This window comes from Tursiops truncatus, chromosome 9 (genome assembly GCF_011762595.2).
Source record: "Tursiops truncatus isolate mTurTru1 chromosome 9, mTurTru1.mat.Y, whole genome shotgun sequence".
NCBI classification, from domain to species: domain Eukaryota; kingdom Metazoa; phylum Chordata; class Mammalia; order Artiodactyla; family Delphinidae; genus Tursiops; species Tursiops truncatus.
This window is the reverse complement of record NC_047042.1, coordinates 35,861,186-35,885,235: the sequence shown is the minus strand read 5'-3', so window position 1 is coordinate 35,885,235 and position 24,050 is coordinate 35,861,186. Positions and strand designations below refer to the sequence as shown.

The 24,050-nt window shown below is 37.0% G+C and overlaps 1 long non-coding RNA gene across 2 annotated transcripts in view; it reads right to left on the bottom strand.

The window, feature by feature from the left end:
• The window catches only part of LOC141279533 (uncharacterized), a 359,504-nt gene that overhangs the window by 142,196 nt on the left and 193,258 nt on the right, over positions 1-24,050 (bottom strand). The window lies entirely within an intron of this gene.

Sequence of the window (24,050 nt, the reverse complement as noted above, 5' to 3'; positions counted from 1 at the left end):
CACACCATTGTAAAGCAATTATACTCCAATAAAGATGTTAAAAAAGAATGTACATGTATGTATAACTGAGTCACTTTGCTTTACAGTAGGCATTAACACAACATTGTAAATCAACTATACTTCAATTAAACAAAGATTTTTTTTTAAGTTACTTTGCTTGGAAAGATTTTTCTGACTCTCCTCTTTCCCCATTCTCATCCCAGCCCTAATACCATTACTGCAAGTGCACGTACACACAGCAGGGCACTCACTCTATTTAATTGATTCTAATAACTATATTCAGATTTTACAGTTGAGGGTATGTCAAAGTTAATTTGACATCTTCTTCCTTGGTGGTAGGCAAGATGGTGCATCTTAAAATCGATGGTTTCTTAAGTTTGATAAAATTTATTTGCATCATTACTTCTTGCCTGAGACTAAAAAGACCCTGAGGTGCGAGCTCATTTCTTATTTATTTTATATCCCCATTGCCTGTCACATTGCCCTGTATTTCACAGGCTCTTTATAAATATTTATTAAATAAATAAATGAAAAACACTGATCTTTAAATAGGTAAGTTAAACAAGTGTCACTGTTCTATACCAGGGTCTAAGAAAGATGACCCTGATAAGCCCCCTCATCTCATTTAAAAGGGTCAGCTTAGATAAGTGAGTGAATATTCCATGATCTGTTGACCCTGTTACATCCTTTGACCTGAAAATTACAACTCCCTTCCTTTTATATCATATCTCCCTGAGGCTTCCTGGAATTTGTGTTAAAACCCCCAAATCTCTTGGCAGGACACCATGGTTTTCGATAATGGACTTAGAGCTGTAAATGTAAACAGCTGGTGAAATGCCTGATCAATGAAGTCAGGCAGGCCTGAATTGAAGTCCAGGTTTTAATATTTATTAGCACGTGACCTTGTTATTTAACCATCCTGAACCTCAGTTTTATCCTTTGTAAAATGGGGGTAATACAACTCATCTCTCAGGATAGTTGTCAGGATTAATTACATTATCAAAGATAGAACAACTGGTATGGAGCCTGGTACAGGGACGTATTCAATTAGTTTTAGAACCATCCTTATCCCCCCCACCACCTGGCACATAACAGAATGAACAACAAAAATAATGAATGAGAATAATCCACATGGTCAGGCGAGCAACATGGACCTAGAAATCCTTGCAAAATCAAATTAATGAGGTACTGAGGTAATTGTCCACATTAGTGATATTAAAATGCCATGGACATCAATTCCTATAGAGGATTTATTCTGCTTGTCCTTCCATCCATTTATCGTCAGGTATGAGCGAGTCATTTTAAATTTGGATCTGGTTTTACCTTCCTATTCACCAGAACATTTTTATCATAATGACATAGAATTTATGACAATTAGACCATGTATTTTCCCAAACAGCATTATTTTAGGAACTAGTCTATAGTTATTGCTTCCAGGTACTCTCACTGTATGACAGTCTTTAGCTCCCATTAGCTGTATCTCAATAAGCCTATCTTACTTCCTCTAAACCTTTCCCATAGGCTTTGCAACTTTCTTTTGAACTTTTTCCAAAAGCTCAAAAATTCCTAAAAGTTGCTTGATTATATTTCCCTTTCTCTTCTATCAAATACTCCTCTACATTGAGTCTTTGGGAAGCAGGGAGTCACTCTACCAACTGATGAAGACTAGGTTAGGCATGAAGTGCGAGGAAGCCCTTCTAAAGGGCGTTTAGAACTGTGGGAGCAGAGCAGGTAGGCCGGAGAGATGAGGAAGGAGGGAGAAAGGGAAAGGAAGAATGGCACTGGGGATTGGTTAAGGGAAGCTGGAGAACATTAAAAAAAAATAGCATGGAAGTAGCAATAAGTGTGATGATTTGTTGCCACGCAAAGACAGAGATGTAGAGCAGGAGAGGGGAGTTTTGGCTGTTTTCCATTTCAAGAAGATAAAATGGGAGGATAGAGAGTCAGTTTACACAAAGGAGTTTAACTAAAAGCCAGATGTAAAATGCTGAGTCTTCATCAGGTAAGTTCGGCCACACTAGCTGGGAAATTCTAGATATCAGTACAAGAAGAGGTGAAAACCCCTTTGACTCTTCAATAATCTAGGAATAGAGTCCCAGAACAATGAAACAGACCTAATATTATTTTCTGATCTTTTGGCTCTCTTTGCTCATTTTGTAAACTCCACTGCTCTGTGGAGGCCTAACGCTAGTCCCCCAAATATATGTGGATTGATGACTACCTGGTCCTAATGCTCTGATCAAGACATAGACTTTTCTACCCTTCTTACAGACACAACTTTCCAATATACTTTCTCCAAAACCCTGTGCTTTGATTAACAGGTTTAAGTGATATAATCACCAGGCCTTAGAATGCAGATTAACTCACAGACCCAGATAATGAATCTTGTTCTGTTATGTTGTTTTTAGGCAAAAGTTGAAAGAGAAAGCTCTGAAGAATGTGGAGAAACACAGCTATGAAATTTTGATAGTCTTGGGGCAGAGAGACTTAACACAAAGAAATAATCATCATTCATTCAAAGAGTATCATGGCCTTGGTGGAAAGATCAATGCCAAAATTCTGTGATTAATTACAGCTGTTGAAGAAGCTAGAAAAAAAAAAGCATCAAGAGTTCTTGGGCTAATCAAAGACAGAAAGTTCGAATAGTTGTCCTAGAGTCAACAGTGAGTTTCTGGAAAATTCTCATGAGCCTCATTGCTATTTTGAATTGTAAGACTTTACCTTCATTCTGAAAAAGATTTCGTCTTCATCCTGAAAAAAAATTGCCTGACTGAACATTATTGATTTGATAGGGAAGGTATCAATTATTTTGCTATATAAAAGTGACTAATGAGATCTGAGAGTTGTGGTATTTAGGCTTTCTTGCCTGAGGGATGTCACTTCACAGTAACCTCCTGAAATGGTAAGGACCACTACATACGTGACTGGTAACTTTTCTAGTGGTAAAAGGATAAAATAACAAGAACAGGGATAAAATAATTGAAATGAAGGAACACCTAACTAATTATACGGATAGGGCATCTCTGCTTCTGTAATTCAGACAAAGCCAATCTACAATGGATCTGTCTGCCAGAGACCTACTCGCAGAGCTGGCAGAGGGAAGGGGTAGCTGGATGGTATTTTAATCACAGACAAGGCTGATGACTAGGTTCAGAAAGAACCATAACTTCTCTTCCTTACATTTCCAAGGAGCCTTTTGGAGGAGGCAGGACTAATATACCATAAATAGAAAAATAAATTCTTCATTATAAGGCTTCAAGAGGTAACTTGCATTAAATAGTGATTGTGGCCCTGGCTTCCTCTGTTGGGCATGGGAAAAGGATGTACATTGTGTCAGAGATTCCTTAAAGTTTTGATTACATTGAAAGTCAACTTTACAGAACGTGACTACTGAGCTTGAACTTGCCACCGATCTTGAAATCATCTCTTTCTAACAACTACTTATAATATGTAAAGGAATTTAAACAGTGTACTTTGTACACTTGAAACCAATAGTTTCCAGACTTCCTACTACTTAAAGGATGGAAATACCTCTGCTATAGTTCAATTGCTTTTCTAGCAACACAGCTAAATATGATTTGAATATGATCCCAATTCTGCTCACTTTTCTGAATAACCACAACAAATGAAGTATATGTATGTACATAGACAGAACTTGTGAAGTCTGAAAAGCCAGACACACTGAGAGAGACATGCAGTTTCAATTCCAGTAAAACAACCATATGGCTAATTAAATATAGATGTTTTCTATTGATCTCTCCACTAATTGCTGAAAATTTCTACACGTTTTCGGCCAATCAGCAATTAGTTGAGGTTACTCTCATACGACATTCTACACACTACACATCTTTCTTACCTGTTGCTGAGATGAATCCTTAAGCTCTTGTATATGAACTTAAGGTTCATGCCCTTTTATAGACTTATAAGTCCATCAAACAAACAAAAAATGTACCTCTATGAGAACATTGCATGTTGTAAAAGTGGTCCTATGAGTACCCTATTCTTTTTATTTTCCATGCCAGAACAAGATAAAAAACAAACCCAAGGAATCTTTTCCTGGAAGAATTGTATATGAAATTGAGAGGGACCCTCTTTTTCACCATCGACTGAGTCACCACACTGCCAAGCCAAGTCCCACTCTCCCATCCAGTCACTTCATTCCTTCCTCTTTCATAAAGTTCTCCCCCCAAAAAGTCAAGATGAAATGTAGATATCCAGATTTGCTCACGATTTCAGAAACTATCACTCTCCTCCTAAGAGAAAGAAGGAAACATGAAAATGAACAGAAGAATGGTCTAGATCTGTTTAACCTAGCATTCTTAGAATGGGAACCACTGAAAAAAGCAGAGAATTATTTCTACATTTTCTATAGTTATAAATTCTATGGGGTATAGGACGAACATTCTATAAATAAATCAGCAAGTTGAATTTGGATCTTGTTGTATTGATTTAGGACAAATACAGAAATGAAAGAAGGCTATTTAGGCCAAATTTCATCCAACTCTGTTTTTAGAGTACAGTAATACTATGATTTGATGGACCAAAGAAAGAAAAAAAGACTGCTTTCAAAAATAGATGGAAGTTTTACATGAAGACTTAGCATGAGCTTAAGGTATACATAAATATAAACTCTAGGTTTATTACTGGTACGGTTATAAAGGCCCAATAATATGTGTTTGCTGCTTCCCCCCCTCTTTAAGGTAATAATGGTTTTATTATAAGGCCTGGTTTGGCTGTGGGCAAAAAGCTGAAGACTTGGATCATAGAAAAGTAGTGTGCTGGCTTTCATCACTTTCCCATAAATCATGAATATTAACTTTTTCCAAAAGATTACTGCCCTTGGGATTTTGAGTTATTCTTTTCCAAATCTATTATTTTGCATGTATTGTTTTTCCTCTCATTAAAAGAAGGCAACTTGAGGCTATTCAAATAAACTCAGATTTAACAAAAAAAAGAAGGTAAGAAAAAAAACCATTTCTACGCTTTTTTCAACCCCACTGCACATATGCAAGCTGAAGCTAAAATAAACAAAACTCTTAAATCCAGTATTAAAGACATGACACTACTTTGACAGATTCCATTAATTACTTCTATTCTGTCTTTAATTCCCCTCCTAAATGATCTTCTCATTTAAGCAGTTTATGTTTGTCCTCATTATCTTCACAGCTTGCACACACTGAAAACCAGTTTCTCTGCCTCTCATGCAAAGAATGATGGTTTGTCCACAACTGAAGTTGGCCATTATCTGAAACAGGTCATTGACAAAGAGGACCTGAAGGCCCCTTTGTTACTTCTGCATTAGTGTTGCTCTCCTGGCAAGCAGACAACTTCATCAGCGAAGTCAGCCAAGGAGAGTCTATAAATGGAAGTTGTGCATACGAGGAGCAAATGCATTTTAAAAAAAGTTGCTGACGGGCATGAAATGCTTTGATCTGAAGATGGAAAACTCCAAAGCAGGAAGGATTTGGGCCATTCTGAGTCTGATTGACTCTGTGGTTTCTCTGAGCAGTAATTCCACGGGCGAAAATAAATGCAGAAATGGTATTTTGAGACCACAGCTGTGGAGGGGAGCATGGTGAATTTCAATGAAAATCCAGTTGAATTGTGAAGTTCAGATCTTACAAAAGCAAGGGACATGAGAGAAGTAATATTGTTTCCTGAAATTTCACTGTTTTTATTTAAGAGGTTGAAAAAAGAGAAAATCCCATTTATATATTTTTATTCTTAGGAAAAATGTTAAATCCCTATTGCCTAGAACCATGTGGCAGATGCTCTGAAAAAAGGGATGATCTTATTCCTTTTAAAATTTAAATGTTGGAAAGAGGCAATTTAATGAATAATGACAAAGATAAAGTTTGGAGATTGGCAAGCACAGCCATGAGTAATGATTTCTTACCTTACTCTCTTCACAAACCGGTTTATTACACTGGTCAGTCAATGACAAACAAATTTCATAGAAAGCTTGTTTCAGTGAGCGATATGAACATGCCAACATGGTATCAACTTTTACCACCACAAAAAAGAATAAAAGTTAAGAATACTCAAGCAATACTGAATCACTTTGCTGTACACCTGAAACTAACACAACACTGTAAATCAAATATACCCCAATATAAAATAAAAGTTTTAAGAATACTTTAAAAACGAATACTCAAGCAGAACTTTAAACATAAATAGTATTTTCTACAGAAAGTAATGATGGGATGCACTGGGGTTAAATGGAATTAGATATGTTATGAGACCACAGAAATGTTAACAGTAAAGTATGCAGATATTCATTTTAAATAGAGTCTTAAGGATTAGAATTATATGGAATAATAAATATAACAGCATAATTGTTAAGAATGTGGCCTCCTGAATCTGGTACCTGGGTTTTGAATTCTGGCTCTGTAGAACTTACTAGATGTATGACCTTGGCCAAGATACTTCAATATTCTGTGCCTTAGTTTTCTCAGCTGTAAAATGATATTCTAATAAAACTTCCTTCAAAGGAAATTAGTGAATATGTGTAAAGTGTAGTAGTAAAAAGAACAGAAAACTCTAAGTTAGGCACCTGGCTCTGGTTCTTCTACTAGTTAAATTCCCCAGACTTCATTTCAGCCAGCTGTAAAATGGAAGGGCTGGGCTAGATCGTCTCTAAAGTTCCTTTTTACTTTAAAAAATATTGTTTTATTGTATGGAAACATAAAATACCCCAAATACCCAAAGCAATCGTAAGAAAGAAAAACAGAGCTGGAGAAATCAGTCTCCCTGACTTCAAACTATACTACAAAGCTACAGTAATCAAAACAGTAAGGCACTGGCACAAAAACAGAAACATGGATCAATGAAACAGGACACAAAGTCCAGATATAAACCCATGCACCTGTGGACACCTAATATATAACAAAGCAGGCAAGAATATAAAATGGAGAAAAGACAGTCTCTTCCATAACTGGCACTGTGAAAACTGGACAGCTACATGTAGACGAATGAAATTAGAACACTCCCTAACACTGTACACAAAAATAAACTAAAAATGGATTAAAGACCTAAGTGTAAGACTAGATACTATAAAACTCTTAGAGGAAAATATACTCAGAACACTCTCTAACATAAATCACAGCAAGACCTTCTTTGATCTACCTCCTAGAGTAATGGAAATAAAACCAAAAATAAACAAATGTGACATGATTAAACTTAAAAGGTTTTGCACAGCAAGGGAAACCATAAACAAAATGAAAAGACAACCCTCAGAATGGGAGAAAATATTTGCTAATGAAGCAAGCAACAAGGGATTAATCTCCAAAATATACAAACAGCACATGCAGCTCAATATCAAAAAAACAAACAAGCCCATCAAAAAATGGGTGGAAGATCTAAATAGACATTTCCAAAGAAGACATACAAATGGCCAAAAAGCACATGAAAAGATGCTCAACATCACTAATTATCAGAGAAACGCAAATCAAAACTACAATGAGGTATCACCTCACACAGGTCAGAATGGCCATCATTAAAATGTCTACAAATAACAAATGCTGTAGAGGGTATGGAGAAAAGGGAACCCTCCTACACTATTGGTGCAAATGTAAACTGGTACAGCCACTATGGAGACAAGTATGGAGGTTCCTTAAAAAACTAAAAATAGAGCTACCATATAATCCAGCAATCCCACTCCTGGGCACATACCTGGAGAAAACCATAGTTCAAAAAGATATATGGGGCTTCCCTGGTGGTGTAGTGGTTGACAGTCCGCCTGCCGATGCAGGGGACATGGGTTCATGCCCCGGTCTGGGAAGATCCCACATGCCGCGGAGCAGCTGGGCCCATGAGCCATGGCCGCTAAGCCTGCGCGTCCGGAGCCTGTGCTCCACAAAAGGAGAGGCCGCAACAGTGAGAGGCCTGCGTACCTCAAAAAAAAAAAAAAAGATATATGTACCCCAACATTCATTGCAGCACTATTTACAATAGCCAGGACATTGACCAACCTAAATGTCCATTGACAGAGGAAGGGACAAAGAAGATGTGGTACATATATACAATGGAATATTACTCAGCCATAAAAAAGAACAAAATAATGCCATTTGCAGCAACATGGATGGACCTAGATATTGTCATACTGAGTCAAGTAAGTCAGAAAGACAAATATCATATGATCTTGCTTATATGTGGAATCTAAAAAAATGGTACAAATGAACTTATTTACAAAACAGAGTCACAGATGTATAAAACAAATTATGGGTACAAGGGGGGAAGAGGGGAGGGATAAATTGGAAGACTGGGATTGACATATACACACTACTACTATATATAAAATAGATAATTAATAAGGACCTACTGTATAGCACAGGGAACTCTACTCAGTACTCTGTAATGATGTATATGGGAAAAGAACCTAAAAAAGAGTGGATATATGTATAACTGATTCACTTTGCTGTACACCTGAAACTAACATAACATTGTAAAGCAACTATACTCCAATAAAATTTTTTTTAAAAGTTTATATAACCAAGTGTTGCTGCAGCAAATGTGCTACTATGATGTCAAAGTTAATTAGATATGATCATTTCCCCCAACACACACACCCTCACAGTGTTGTTGAAATGAGTGAGACAATAATAATGCAAAGCACTTTAGCCCAACAACAACAAGAAAAATATTGTTTTAAAATACTTTTTTGGGGGGTGTGCTACATTGTGCAAAGTTTTTAAGCAGAAGGTGATACTATTTTAGCAGAATATTTTTAAGGCATTTAATCACTGTCACAAAGATGTGTTTCATGGATTCCACTTTCTCTTCTTGTATTTTCTCCTCAACCAACTGCTGTTGGGAGTTCACTTGTCACTGCTCCACTCAAGTGACTCTTGTCAAGGTCACGATGATTTCCATATTGCCAAGAGCAATGGTCACTTCTTTGACCTCCTTGTATTCTCAATAGCACTTGATACAGCTGATTTCCCTCCCTTTCTCTGCTCAGCAGCCAAACTATCTTTTTAATAGATAAACACATTATTTCACTACCCTACATTAAAACCTGAAATGGATTTCCATGTCATATATAACAAATACAAATCTTTCCCCCTTGACTTCCATTGCCCTTCCTTATCTAGACACATTTCACTTTATTTTCTACCTTTCTCTCCTTGCCCAGTGCAATCCCTCCAGCCACCCTGACCTTCTTTCTGAACTTTGAACACTCTAAATGTATTCCTGTCTTAGACTGACTGGTTCCTCTACTTGGAATTCTCTCTCCATAGATCATTGCTGGCTTCTTCTTATCATCCAGTCTCAAATGTCTCCTCCTCAGAGAAGTACCTCTGATTAGACAGTACCCAGATTCCTCAGTTAGTCTGCCTCCCATTTCATATTCTTAATGAAATCTGTTATTATCTCAAATTATCTTAAATATTTATTTTTACCATGTCTATCTCCCTCAAAGAAAGCAAGCTCCATGAAAACAGGGACACTGTATAGCTGAATGCCAAGATTAGAAAACGTTCTCCATAAATAGTTATTGCACGAAAGATAAGGAACCCAGTTTCTCTTGCATCGTGTTCAAAGTGTCACTTCCTTCCCTAAACTTTATTCACTCTTAATATCAGTTCCACTTACCTGATATCTGTCATGTACTATCCTGTATTATCATGCATTTTTTCTGCATGTATGTCTCCTTTCTCCAATTACTATAAGTCAAGAGATTTGTGGGATGAAACCATATCAGACATTACTGTGTCTTCCAGAAACTCACGGGGCCTTTTTCGCAATATCTCACTAAATATCTGATAACATATTTATTTTAAAGGAAGACAAATTGACTCAATTTATAAAAACCTAAATTATCCGTTACTGAATAGCCAAAGGGAGAAAAACAAAAAAAAAAATTGCTCAAGTGTTTTAATAAAAACATGTCCACCCAAGAGTTTACTGTCTAAAACTGATACATTTGCCTAGGCAGTAGGAAAGGAGTGAGAGATGAATTTCAGGTTTTTAAATGCACAACCTAAATTATTTCAGTTCTTTAGAAAATCAGTTGTTACTTATGTTAAGAACAACTGGTCTATAGTCTAAATGTTAAAATAATGTAATCTATGGAAAATCCCAACTTGGTTGAATACATCTTACTTTACATTTTGCATATCTTGTGATAGCTAGTACACACTCATGGGCAAAATGCCCATTGTCTACATTGAAAATGAGTCCTATTTCTAAATAACAAGTATAATTTTTTCTCTTCCAGGCTTGACACTCTGCAGTGACTCCCCACCACTGTACTCAGCGGTTCAAATTCTTTAGCATGCCTTTGTAAGACTTTTCAGGATTAAGCCTCTATTCACAACTTGGTCTCACCTCTTAATCTTTCCGCTCCCCTCTTCTGGACCCTCTTTTGTCCAGCCCCCAACAAACACACACTCAGTTCTAGACACAATAAAAAATGCAGATCTCCCAATGAACTCCACCACCTTCCCCTCTACCTTGTTTTCTCTGAAAGACACTGACTTCTTACCCACCCCTTCAGTTAGCCTGATTGACTCCCACTCATCATGAGTTGGAGATCCAATTCTCCAACTTCCCTACCTCTGTGTACCCTCCTGCCCAGAGGGGGTTAGGCCCCTTCTATGGGATCTCACAGTGCTCGTGCCAGCCTGCATGGAGCAAGTGTCACACTACTGACTGTCCTTTTTACCAGGCTGTCTCCTTGCAGTCACGGACAACTTCTCCTTCACCATTATAGCCCCAGTACCTTACCCGTAGTAGGGGCTTAACAAGTAGTTTTGAAGAAATGAATAAGTGGATGGATGAGATTTTGTTATCAATGAATGTGGCTTATTAAATCGAGGATTAAAATAATTGATTACTTTCAAATATAATTTACTTGTATGGGAAAAAGAGTCATGGTAGTAGTGGCCTATGGACTGGAAATTTTACATTCAATATCAGCAATTTGCTACGTTTGGAACAGAAATACATAGTCACAGTTCTTTGCTCAAAGCTGCCTTCTTCGAAATAATTAAAATAAATAATTCTAAAACTATCTTTTAACAAATGCCTTTGCAAACACATCCCAAACATGCCCACAATTACCAAATGAACATTGAGATTTTCTCTTTTAGCCAGATTACCTCTATTGACCTATAATAAGCAATAAGAGAAAAATTAAGGTAAGGAGAAATAGAGTCAAAAGTCTCTCTTGAGGGCATGACTATTTGGATAAATATTACTTAAGAACAGCTTAAAAATAATTACTACTGTTTTTTCTTAAACATAAAACACACGTTGTGTTTTTCTCCAAGAGCAAAATACTTGAGAGTGGTCCATACAAACTATATCTAATGTGTTCACTTTATTGTCAATTGCATTTTGAACGTTTTCAAGAATACAGGCCTTTATAGGTAGAAATAATTGCCTTATTTTTTCAAGTTTTATTGAGATATGATTGACATATAACACTGTATTAGAGGGTACAATATAATGATTTGATATATGTATAGATTATAAAATGATTATCACAGTATATTAACACCCCTCACTAAACCATTTTTAGTTAATAAATCAATACTTAATAATAAATAATTTTATTATTAAATAATAAATAAATCAATACTTGATTAATAATCCATTAATAATTCAATCAATTGTTTAACTGCTTTGTTTTAAATGCAATTAGTTTAGGGGAGATTATACACATGCTGTAATTCTTAATTCTTAATTATAACAATTAAGCTCTCTTTGTGGTTTTGATGATTATTATTAATGAGTGTGCTATCTTTGGGTGTGTCTGGCTGACGGGGTACAACAGAAGAAAGAGACAACAAGGATTAAATGAAAATGAAACAAAAACCATCTGACCACACAGATGGAAAGATGAGGTCTTTCAGAGTAGAGTCATAAATCAGAGAAAGCAATAGTCCAGGCACAATGGAAGCCATTTACCACCTGTGCCCCCCATAATAATCCTTCCTTTCTTCCTTGCCAGGAGCTCTTGTTCACCCTGGCTAGGACTGGACTGTGTAGCTGAGGCTCCCCAGTCCTCCTGTGGGATTCCCTCTTAGAGAAAGTTGCTCATGAGAAGGGAACAGAGCTTCTCTCCATTCTCCACAGAGGGAGAGGAGCCCTGGGGGGTGGTGGGTTTGAGGGGTCAGCAGCGGCAGACTGGGCAGGGTGTAGAGGAAGGTGAGGCTGACTTAGACAGAGGAGGCCAGCTCTTGTGCTGAGAACAGTGCGGACCACAGGCAGAGGGATGATGTTCATCTAATACAGTATAAATAACATGTGGGCAATGATAAATAGTGCAGAAATATATTAATCACCCTGAAATAATTATTAACCTAATTCCTTTGTTAATAGGCACTAAACAAGCTAAAAACAAGACATGAGTCCCCAAAAGAAGTCACTTATGCTAAGCCCTATATCACAAAACTGAGACTTAATTACAGTTTTGATTCTCCCAGACATGGAATCTTAAACCAATCGGGACTCTACTGATTACCATCAGTTAGCTAATCAGACTGATAGACCCCCACCATCTCCTATAAGGAAAGAAACCCTGCAATAATCAATCTGCTTCTTCCTGCCTAATACAACTTCCTTCTTCCTGCGCCCTCTGCCTATAAAATCTTGTACCTTGTATAGCTCTCTGGAGCTCCTTTGTACCTGCTAGATTGGATGCTGCCTGATTCATGAATCCCTGAATAAAGCTAGTATGATCTTTAAAATGTACTCAGATGAATTTTGTTTTCTGTTTTGTGGTACGCAGGCCTCTCACTGTTGTGGCCTCTCCCGTTGCGGAGCACAGGCTCCGGATGCGCTGACTCAGCGGCCATGGCTCACGGGCCCAGTCGCTCCGCGGCATGTAGGATCTTCCCGGACCGGGGCACGAACCCGTGTCCCCTGCATCGGCAGGCGGACTCTCAACCACTCCGCCACCAGGGAAGCCCTGTATTTTGTTTTTCAATGCAACCATTAACACTGTCTTTTAAAATGTTACAAAACTATTTCACCAACGTTCTTTACTTGATTCTCACAACAGTATCATGAAGCAAATAATTTTACTTTTATCCACATTTTCTACAGCAGGAAACTGTGTTCTATGAAAGTCAGGATTTTGGAAAGTTTTGGCAAGGCTAGACTGGGTTCCTAGGCTTAGATCATTCACTAGGTAGCAAGTAGAATCAGTACTTAAACTTAATGACTTGAAAACTTATTATTACTCATTTTCAAGATCAGAGTATTTATCAATTACAAATACATGAAGAGTGGTCAGTAAGAAACTTGACAAGCTAATAAATGTCATTAGCCTTGGTACTTCAGCTTCCACTTTTATTCTTATTAGCTGAATAAAATATTTTCTCTCGAATTCTTTAAGGAAAAAGCTAACATTTCTATGTTAGTCATAAGAATAACACTTGAGATTCTGCAGAGTAACTAAGACTTGTAATGGCATTTTGTCAGAAATTAAATTAAGCCAATTATTGTGGGAGGACACTTATTCTTTATATTTTTCTTTATGTAGGAAGGAATTTAAATAATTTAAATTCTTATTTCAGAAGAAAGAAGTAGAAAAACATTGCCTGTAGGTTCTGACCAGAGTTTATGTCTCATGGTAATATGTACACAATTAACCATTGAACAACTCAGGCATTAGGGACACTGACCCTGCATGTAGTCGTAAATCTAAACATAACTTATAGTTGTCCCTCTGTGTCCCTAGTTCCTTGTATCTCCAGTTCTGCAACTGATTATTCAACCAACTGGGCTCTTATAGTACGGTGGTATTTGCTGTTGAAAAAAACTTGCATATAAGTGGACCCATGCAGTTCAAACCTGTGTTGTTCAAGGGGCAACGATATATAAGAATTTGGATATGTGATTAGTGATTCCTAATGCCTTTGCAGACCTCTCTACGACTTGAACATAGGAATACATTTGCCTCCCCTTAGGACATAATATTTACATCAAATAAATATTTACACCGTTTGTCTGTTTTTCCTGTTTGTTTTTGAGTTTGTGGGTTTTAGAAAGACAACGTGCCCAACTATTGCACACTGACCTAGGATGGCTATGCCAGAAATTTCTGTGTAGCCTGTGACCTTAATAACAAATATGTGTATGATTCAACTCCCTTAACCATTTTCCAAAAAGAACTTTCTGTTCCTTCATAACCAAGCTTTCAAAAGATGATGATACGGCACTATTCTCACTCTTAGATTCCAGATCTACATTTCTAATATGGCTTGGGCACGACGCTGCTCTCAACCCAAACCTGTCGTCATCAGGGGCTAGGAGTTCATTCAGATGATGCTTGAAAAACTAGAAAGGTGTTACTACTTCAGAGATTAACAGCTTCAAAGACTATGGATGAAGAGTTTTGAATCAAGGAAATGAACCAGGAGTCTCCTTATGGCAAATCCAACTCTTGCATAGTTGAATGATTTTTGATTCTGCCCATAAAAATGTCAGCTCTTTTCCAAATAGCTTTCAAATGCTTTACTGGAGGAAGTAATGTTTTAGGACATGTTTGAATACTAGAATACAGAATGCTTTTCAAACTGGAAGACCAAAAATGACATGAAGAAAAAAAAGTTTCCAAGCACAGATATAACATGAGAAAACCATCTGAAGCTGCAGTGGAATTATCAGACAAGGACCGTAAATACATCTACCTAAGACGAGTGGAGTTTGAAGAAGATGAAAACATGTAGACTTATTAACAGGAATAAGGTATCGATTAAAACACTCCAAAACCCCTGATATTTGGACTAGGCTATTTCCATTCCTTTTAGTTTTAGCATAGCATTGAAAAAATGGAATGCAAGAAGACATTTGAGTTTATTTAAATATCATAAAATGGTGTTTGTACTGCTTCTAAAATTAAGACAATTTTTATAATACATAAAGGACAGGAAACAAACTCTACAAATAGAATGAAATCCATGTGGAATGGCTAAGTCATCCAGAATGTGTGTGTGTGTGAATGTGTGTGTGTATGTGTATGTGTGTGTCTGTAACTTGAAATGCTCTCAATCATTTTGTCAAGCACATTTTCTCCTTTTGTTTTTTACTTGGATATTTGAAGGAAGATGTAATTCATATGTTTTTCATTCATTTACACTTGAGGTATTAAAATGCGGCCTGAATTATGTATTCATGTACCGTGAGCGAGTTATTTCTGTTGAAAATGTCTCTTTTCTTGATTAAAAAAAATTTACACTAAATTAGAATCCAAAGCTGTTAGTTCACAGCATCAACTCCTAGTCTAGAATATTCATATTCTCTTGACATATGAGAAGATGTTCTAACTTTTACAAACAACCTCTGGCACAATTAAAATCAAGGTCTTGCCTTTTCTGTCACTATTAATGACCACTGTATGCCACGACAAAATAATCATAACGATCATTTCTACTTAGCTCCCTATTTCAAGGTTCGGTACATTTCATTATATCTATCCTATGAGACGCCAGATTTAGGAGTTCTTCCTTTATGCCTCTAATTCAAGTTTATAAAATAATTTTTATTTTCACCAAATACAGAGGATACTATTATATGCCCTAATAAAATCAAACAAAATACAAAACAGAACATAAAACAAAAACACAGTTTTATTTTTCATGAATGTATGAACTTTATTTTACACACAATATTATCTCTTGGTTTCCAGATTAGCTCCTCTTGTCTGTTAACTGATTTATCTCCATTTGCAATGATTTATGTCATTTCCCCCCTCAAAAAGGTCTTCATTGTCAATTTTTACGGAGAAAAAAGCAAAAAGAGGAGAAGAAAGATCACATTGCAGCACTGGAAGCCAGATGTCACGGCCTTTGCTCTCAGCTGTCACCAGGCAGAGCTCCCAGAGTCACAGTGGCTCATTATCTGAGATGAGAGATGAGCTGTGCGGGTCCTGTAACCCTAACGGGGGGAGCTTCTGCTGTGGCTGGTTCTGTGGTAGCTTTTAATTCATCCTTCATGATACCAAATGCCACTTTCGGTGGTAGCCTAGTGGTGTTGACGCTTGTTTCTGTATGCCATAGTTTAAAGCACCACACTATGAAATAGCTCCAGAATGTGCCTTGTAACATTTAGTCACAATAAGGGCATTTACCTACTTTCCAATTTTTTGTTGTTGTTGTTCAACTCTTTTAGCAAATTTCAGTTATATGATACAGTGTTATCAACTATAATCACCATGTTATACGTTAGATACTCAGACCTTATTCATCTTATAACTGAAAGTTTATACCTCTTAATGAATCTCTTCCTATCTCCCCCACCACCTTACGGCAAACACTTTTCTACTCTCTGTTTCTATGAATTTGACTATTTTTGCTTTTAGAATTCTACATATAAGTGCTATCATGTAGTATTTGTCATCCTCTGTCTGGTTTATTTCACTTAGCATAATGCCCTCCAGGTTCATCCATTGTTGTTGCAAATGATAGGATTTCTTTCTCTTTCAAGGTTGACTAATATTCCACTGTGTATATATACCCCATTTTCTTGATCCATTCATTCATCAACAGATACTTAGGTTGTTTCCATACCTGGGCTACTGTGAATAATGCTGTGAACATGGGAGTACAGACATAGCTTCAAGAGATAATTTCATTTTGGGGGGATATATACCCAGAAGTGGAATTGCTGGATCAGATGGTGGTTCTATTTTTAATTTCTTTAGAAACTTCCATATTGTTCTTCATAGAGGCTGCACCAATTTACATTCCCACCAACAGTGTATAAGGGTTCCCTTTTTTCCACATCCCCACCAGCATTTGTCATCTCTTGTCTTTGTGATTGCACGTGTGAGGTGACATCTCATTGCGTTTCTGATTTGCATTTCCCAATGATTAGTGATGTTCGGCACCTTGGGCAACTGGATACATGCTTTGGAAAAAATGTTTATTTAGGTACTTTGCCCCGTTTTTAATTGTTTTATTTCTTTGCTAATGAGTTGTATGCGTTTCTGGTATGTTTGGGATATTAACCCCATATCAGATATGTGGTTTGCAAGTATTTTCTCCCATTTTCTAGGTTTCCTTTTCATTGTGCTAATGGTTTACTTGGCTGTGAAGATGCTTTTTAATTTAACACAGTTCCATCTGCTTATTTTTGTTTCTGTTGCCCCCAAATATTCATAAGAAATCACTGGATTAATACTCTCGAAGATATGCAATACTGCAGAGAGCTCAAGATAAGTTCTTGGTCCTTAGAACACAGAAAACAGATTCTGCTTACATTCTACAGCTTGGTCAGTTTAATTAAGGTTATTTCTTTCTGAGCTGTTTTATAAGCCAGGAGTAAGTCCACTGCCTTCCCCCTTGCCTATTTATTCAATAAGAAGATTATGGTTACATAAAACTGAATTTTCCTGAACCATGAGTCAGTGTTTATTAAAGTGCCATAGTAGTATCTTATTAATAAGAATAATGTAAATATTCAGGATGTTATGAATTGAATTGTGCCCCCCAAAGACACATTCAAGTCCTGACCCTTGGTACCTATGAATGTGATCTTATTTAGAAAGTTTTTGTAAATGTAATCAAGTTACAATGACAGCAAGCTGAATTTGGGTGTGGCCTAATCCAATATGACTGGTGTGTTTATAAGAGGAGGAAAATTTGGACATGAACACAAAAATACAAAAAAGAGACTACCACGTGAACACAGATACAGAAATCGAACGCCTGGGGCTACCAGAAGCTGGAAGAGTCAAGGAACGGTTTTTCTGTAGAGGCTCTGGAGAGACTGTGGCCCTCCCAACACCTTGATTTTGAGCTTCTAGCCTCTAGAACTATGAGAGAACAAATTTCTGTTGTTTTAAGCCACCCAGTTTGTAGCACTTTGAGATACTCCAAGCAGCTAGACGTAGAAGTCTTTCAATCCTGTAGGAGAGCTCTGGTGGTGTATTACAGTGTAGCAGTGTCCCCTTCAATGCACTGTATTTGTAGTTATAAAAATAATAAATCTATATTTTAAAAAGAAATGAACTTGTTTTCTGAGCAGCTAAATTCCAAGTGTATTATACAGAAGACATACAGTCAGAAGTGAAGATACTGCTACCCAAACTCAATGTGGCAAAGAACACTTCTCCATAAATACCCTTCCAGAAAAGGCTGTCCTCCAAGCTGACTACTTGCTTTACACTTTACCATAAGGACTGCATATCCTACAGACCACTGAATATGAAAATCATGTGCAAACATCTCATGTTTCTAGATTTTTGGCTAGTGCTTTTTAGGCATGGCTTTATAATATGAAAAAACTGGTGATAGCTACTCAAATTAAATAACAAATAGCTCTGCGTTTAGCTACTTGAGGGCAGGGATCATTTTAGATGGGCCATGGTATCCCATTCGCCCCACACAGCATGTGCCAGATCGTTGGTGCTGAAAAAGAGTTATGAAGTAATATGTAGACATTAGATATGTGTAAATGGTTGATTATACATGAAAAAGATAACCTGTAACTGAAAACTGAGTAAAAGTATTATTTACTGAGTACAAGGATACATTATTTAACTTAATTTTCAAAACATTTCTGTCAAATAGATATTATTCTCCCTGTTTTATGGACAGGAAACTTAGGCCCAGAAAGTTTTAAATGATGTTCCCAAGATCACATAGCTTGTCAGTGGTGTAAAAACAGTAGGTAGGAACGACTCACAGTCCAAATCTCTGTGCCACGTTCTACGCTGTGTCCTATACCATAACCACCTTCTGGGGAAATGCCTACTCAAGACCTAGACTCCACACTTCACTGTAAACTGTTATTTGCCTGGGAACTATTCACCTCAACTGTTTTTATCACAATTTGTCCACTTGAAGTGGGGAAGTGGGGTTAAAAATATTTGAAACCCCCTTTCTGATTTGAACAATATGAGTGTACATGTGTTAACGCTTAAATCACACCAGAAACTATCAGAAAGAATGGTCTCTGTTTTAAATGCAAGAAATTAGTTTTATAATTATATAACTAAAATTCTAACCAGATGGAGTCCCAAATGAATTATGTTAACTAATTCTCTTCTTGCTCTCTCATTGCGATTATAGAAATTTTATGTTAATTTTATCTATGCTATATATACTATTCTGGACATTCTTAACTACAATGCCAACTACCTTGATTAATTATTTTTTAAAGCCATCATTTATCATCATTTGATATATAAAGCACACTGTACTAGACTAGGTGCTTTAACTGCCCAGAATCTCTCTACATGAAGGAACAGCTCTGCCAGCACATCATTCAAAATGATTGCCATGGAGCCAGCACTGGAGCAATGCAATTGTGTCTTCTGAAACCAAGCTCGGTGGACCCCAGTCCTGTCTCAGGTATCCGGAATTTGGAACTGAGAGTCAGGAAAACTGTGGCGGTCATTAAAACTGTATCACATGACTTCAATGTTCTAAGGAAGTCCAGAATTCCCAATGACCAAGGTCCCTAAAAGCTAGCCTGATGTGAAATCAGTTTCAAGGGCTTCTGAAAGACCAGCCAGAAGTAAACCAACCGAAAACTAATTGTGATAATTAAGCCTGACCATAACAGAATTTAACCACCTTCTTGCAAATGAAATAAAACCATTTAGACATTTTATAATCATGCCCATCCTCCACCACATAAACCATGCTATAGAAGACAAAAAATAACAAGTCACACTTAACACTACTGAACTGTACAATTAAAAATGGTTAAGATGGTCAATTTCATGTTTGTTTGTTTTTTACCACCCTCAAAAAAAAATCACAGAGAAATTAACTGGTTAGTTAAGAATATAGTGTTTACCCAGTTGAGGTTCTCTATTTCCCGACTGATGAGAACTTGGTTAAATTTACTGGTCATGACAAAGAGATGAGACACTTAATGTGGCCCTGAATAATAATAAAATTTAGTCTTGAAGAAACTGATAGACATTAGTAGTGGTGTACTGATAAATGTTTAACAACCATCTCTCAAACAACAAAACAGTGCTGATTTGTAAAATTAGTCAGTTTTCATGGTGTAAATATTACCACCATGCTTATTTTAAGCCACCAATGTCACATCAGTAAACACAGAATCGGGAACAGATGGATAGGCAAAATCAGCTCTCTTAAGTGGAATCCAGCACCCCATGGTGGGGAAAAGGCAGAAGAGAACCACCCCAAATGTCTTCTGTGTTTTCATTTCATTTGTGTCAAGTTCAAAATGTATTGATGTAGGAAAAGAAAAAGGGAACTAATATTTATGAAGTGGCTACTGTGAGCCAGACCTATTTTAAATTATCTCATTATAAAAAGCTATGAGGGAGACCCTGTTCTGGGGCCAGCTGGGCCCTGGCCCTGCCCACTAGCAGGCCAACACAAGCTTTGGGACACCCAGGACCCCATACCCAACTGTGTCAGGAATCAACCCCCCCCAATAGCTATATGACACCAGCTCTGAGACCCCTGGGCCCTGCAAACAGACTCCAAGATCTGGCTATGCCTGCCAGTAGACTGGCACTAACCCGAGGACATGGCTTCATGTGCCAGTGGGTGGGCAATATCCCAAGAGTATTCTAGACCCTGACTCCATTCACCAGTGAGCTGGCACTAGCTCCAGGGCCCCCTGGGATTCTGTGGCTGGCTGCCTCATGACCCAGCCCCCACCACCCCAACCAGCAGCCTCTGCACAAGGTAGGACCTGGCAACCAATCAGACTGGGGGCCACACAAGCCTACCAGACTGCCCTCAGTGTCAGCCTGCCACAACAGAAGGACCCAAGCAGCCCTCATAGGGGGAACCCCTAGAGCATATATCTTGGGTGATAAGAGGGGAATACACTGCTGGGATGCATAGGACTTTTCCTACAGGAGGCCATTTCTCCAAGGTCCAGAAATGTAACTAACCTACCAGATACATAAAAATACAAACAGCAACTTAAGCAAAATGAGGTGACAGAGGAACATGTTGCAGAGAAAGAAACAAGATAAAACCCCAGAAGAAGAACTAAGTGAAGTGGAGATAGGCAATCTACCCAAGAAGGAGTTCTGGGTAGTGATTGTAAAGATGATCAAAGAACTCAGGAGAAGAATGGATGCGCAGAGCAAGAAGTCAGAAGTTTTTAACATGGAGTTAGAAAATATAAAGAACAAACAGTGATGAAGAATACAAAAACTGAAATGAAAAATACACTTGAAGGAATAAATAGTAGACTAAATGATACAGAGGAACAGATCAGTGAGCTGGAAGACGGAGTAGTGGAAATCACTGCTGCTGAACAGAAAAAAGAAAGAAGAATGAAATGAAATGAGGACAGTTAAGAGACCTCTGGGAAACAGCAAGCACACTAATATTTGCATTATAGAGGTCCCAGAAGGAGAAGAGAGAGAAAAGGGAACAGAGAACACATTTGAAGACATAATAGCTGAAAACTCCCTAACCTGAGAAAGGAAACCATCACCCAAGTCTAGGAAATGCAGAGAGTCCCATACAGGATGAACCCAAAGAAGAACACACCAAGACACACTGTAGTTAAAAATGACAAAAAATAAAGATAAAGAGAGAATATTAAAAGCAGCAAGGGAAAAATAACAAATAACACACAAGTGAATTCCCTTAAGGCTATCAGCTGATTTTTCAGTAGAAACTCTGCAGGCCAGAAGGTAGTGGCATGATATATTTAAAGTGATGAAAGGGAAAAACCTACAACCAAGAATAATCTGCCCAGCAAGGCTCTTGTACAGATTTGATAGAGAAATGAAAAGTTTTATAGACAAGCAAAAGCTAAAAGAATTCAGCACCACCAAACCAGCTTTACAAGAAATGTTAAAGAAACTTCTCTAAGTGAAAAAGAAAAGGCCACAACTAGACACATGAACATTACAGCATGAAAAAACTCATCCAGAAAAGCAAACATACAGTAAAGGTAGGAAATCATTCACATACCCAGTAGGAAGGTTAAAAAAACAAAAGTAGTAAAATCATGTATATCCACAATAAGCTGTTAGGGGATACACAAAACAATTAGATATAAAATATGATATCAAAAAAATTCTGTGGGGGGGGAGAGTACAAGTGGAAGGTTGCTGAAATGCATCTGAAAGTAAGAGATCAGCAACTTAAAACAATTATATATATATAGCTGTATAAAAACCTCATGGCTTTTTAAACCTCATCACAAACCAAAAATCTATAATAGATACATATACAAAAAAGAAAGAGAAATCAAAACATAAAACTAAAGAGTCATCAAACCACAAGAGAAGATAACAAAAGAAGAAGGAACAAAAAATACCTATGAAACAACCCCCAAACAATTAACAAAATGGCATACATATCAATAATTACCATAAATGTAAATAAACTAAATGCACCAATCAAAAGACACAGAGTGGCTGATTGGATACACAACAAGACCCGTATATATGCTGCCTACAAGAGATTCACTTCAGATCTAAAGACACATACAGACTGAAAGTGAGGGGATGGAGAAAGGTTTTCCATGCAAATGGACATCAAAAGAAAGTCGGGGTAGCAATACTTATATCAGACCTTAAAGTAAAGACTGTTACAAGAGACACAGGAGGACATTATATAATGATCAAGAGATCAATCTAAGAAGAAGATACAACAATTGTAAATACATATGCACCCAACATAGGAGCACCTAAATATATAAAGCAAATATTAATGGACATAAAGGGAGAAATCAACAGTTACACAAGAATAGTACTGGACTTTAACATCCCACTTACATCGACATACAGATCATGCAGACAATCAATAGGGAAGCATTGGCCCCTAATGACACGTTAGACCAGATACACTTAATATATATAGAAAATTCCATTCCAAAACAGCAGAATACATATTCTTTTCAAATGCACATGGAATATTCTCCAATATAGATCACATGCTAGGCCACAAAACAAGCCTTGGAAAATTTAAGAAAATTGAAATCATTTCAAGCGTCTTTTCTGAACAGAACACTATGAGATTAGAAGTCAACTACGAGAAAAAAACTGCAAAAAATACAAACACATGGAGGCTAAACAATATGCCACTAAAGAACGAATGGATCACTGAAGAAATCAAAGAGGAAATGAAAAAATACCTAGAGAAAAATAAAAACAAAAACATGACAATCCAAAACCTATGGGACACAGCAAAATCAGTTCTAAGAGGGAAGTTTATAAAAACACAAGCTTACCTTGGGATACAAGAAATATCTCAAACAAGCAACCTAACCATACACCTGAAGGATCTAAAGAAAGAAGAAAAAACAAAACCCAACGTTAGCAGAAGGAAAGAAATTATAAAGATCAGAGCAGAAATAAATGAACTAGAGACAAAAAAAAGAGAAAAAAATCTGAAACTAAAAACTTGTTCTTTGAAAAGATAAACACAATTGATAGCCTTTAATCAGACTCATCAAGAAAAAAAAAGGGAGCGGACCCAAATCAATAAAATTGGAAATGAAAAAGGAGAAGTTCCAACTGACACCGCAGAAATATAAAAGGTCATAAGAAACTGCTACAAACAACTATATGCCAATAAAATGGACAATCTAGAAGAAATGGATAAATTCTTAGAAATGTACAATCTCCCAAGACTGAAACAGGAAAAAATAGAAACTAGGAACAGACCAATTACCAGTAATGAAACTGAATCACTAATTTAAAAACTCCCAACAAACCAAAGTCCAGGACAAGACGGCTTCATAGGTGAATTATACCAAACATTTAGAGAAGAGTTAACCTTCTTAAACTATTCCAAAAAACTGCAGAGCAAGGAACATTTCTGAACTCATTCTATAAGGCGAGCATTACGCTGACACCAAAACCAGACACAGGTATCACACACAAAAAAAAATGACAAGCCAATATTACTGATGAACATAGATGCAAAAATCCTCAGCAAAATATTAGCAAACCGAACCAACAATACATTAAAAGGATTATATGCCATAATCAAGTGGGATTTATCGTAGGGAGGCAAGGATTTTTAATATCCACAAATCAATCAATATGATACACCACATTGACCAACTGAAGAATAAAAACCATGTGATCATCTCAACAGATGCATAAAGAGCTTTTGATAAAATTCAACATC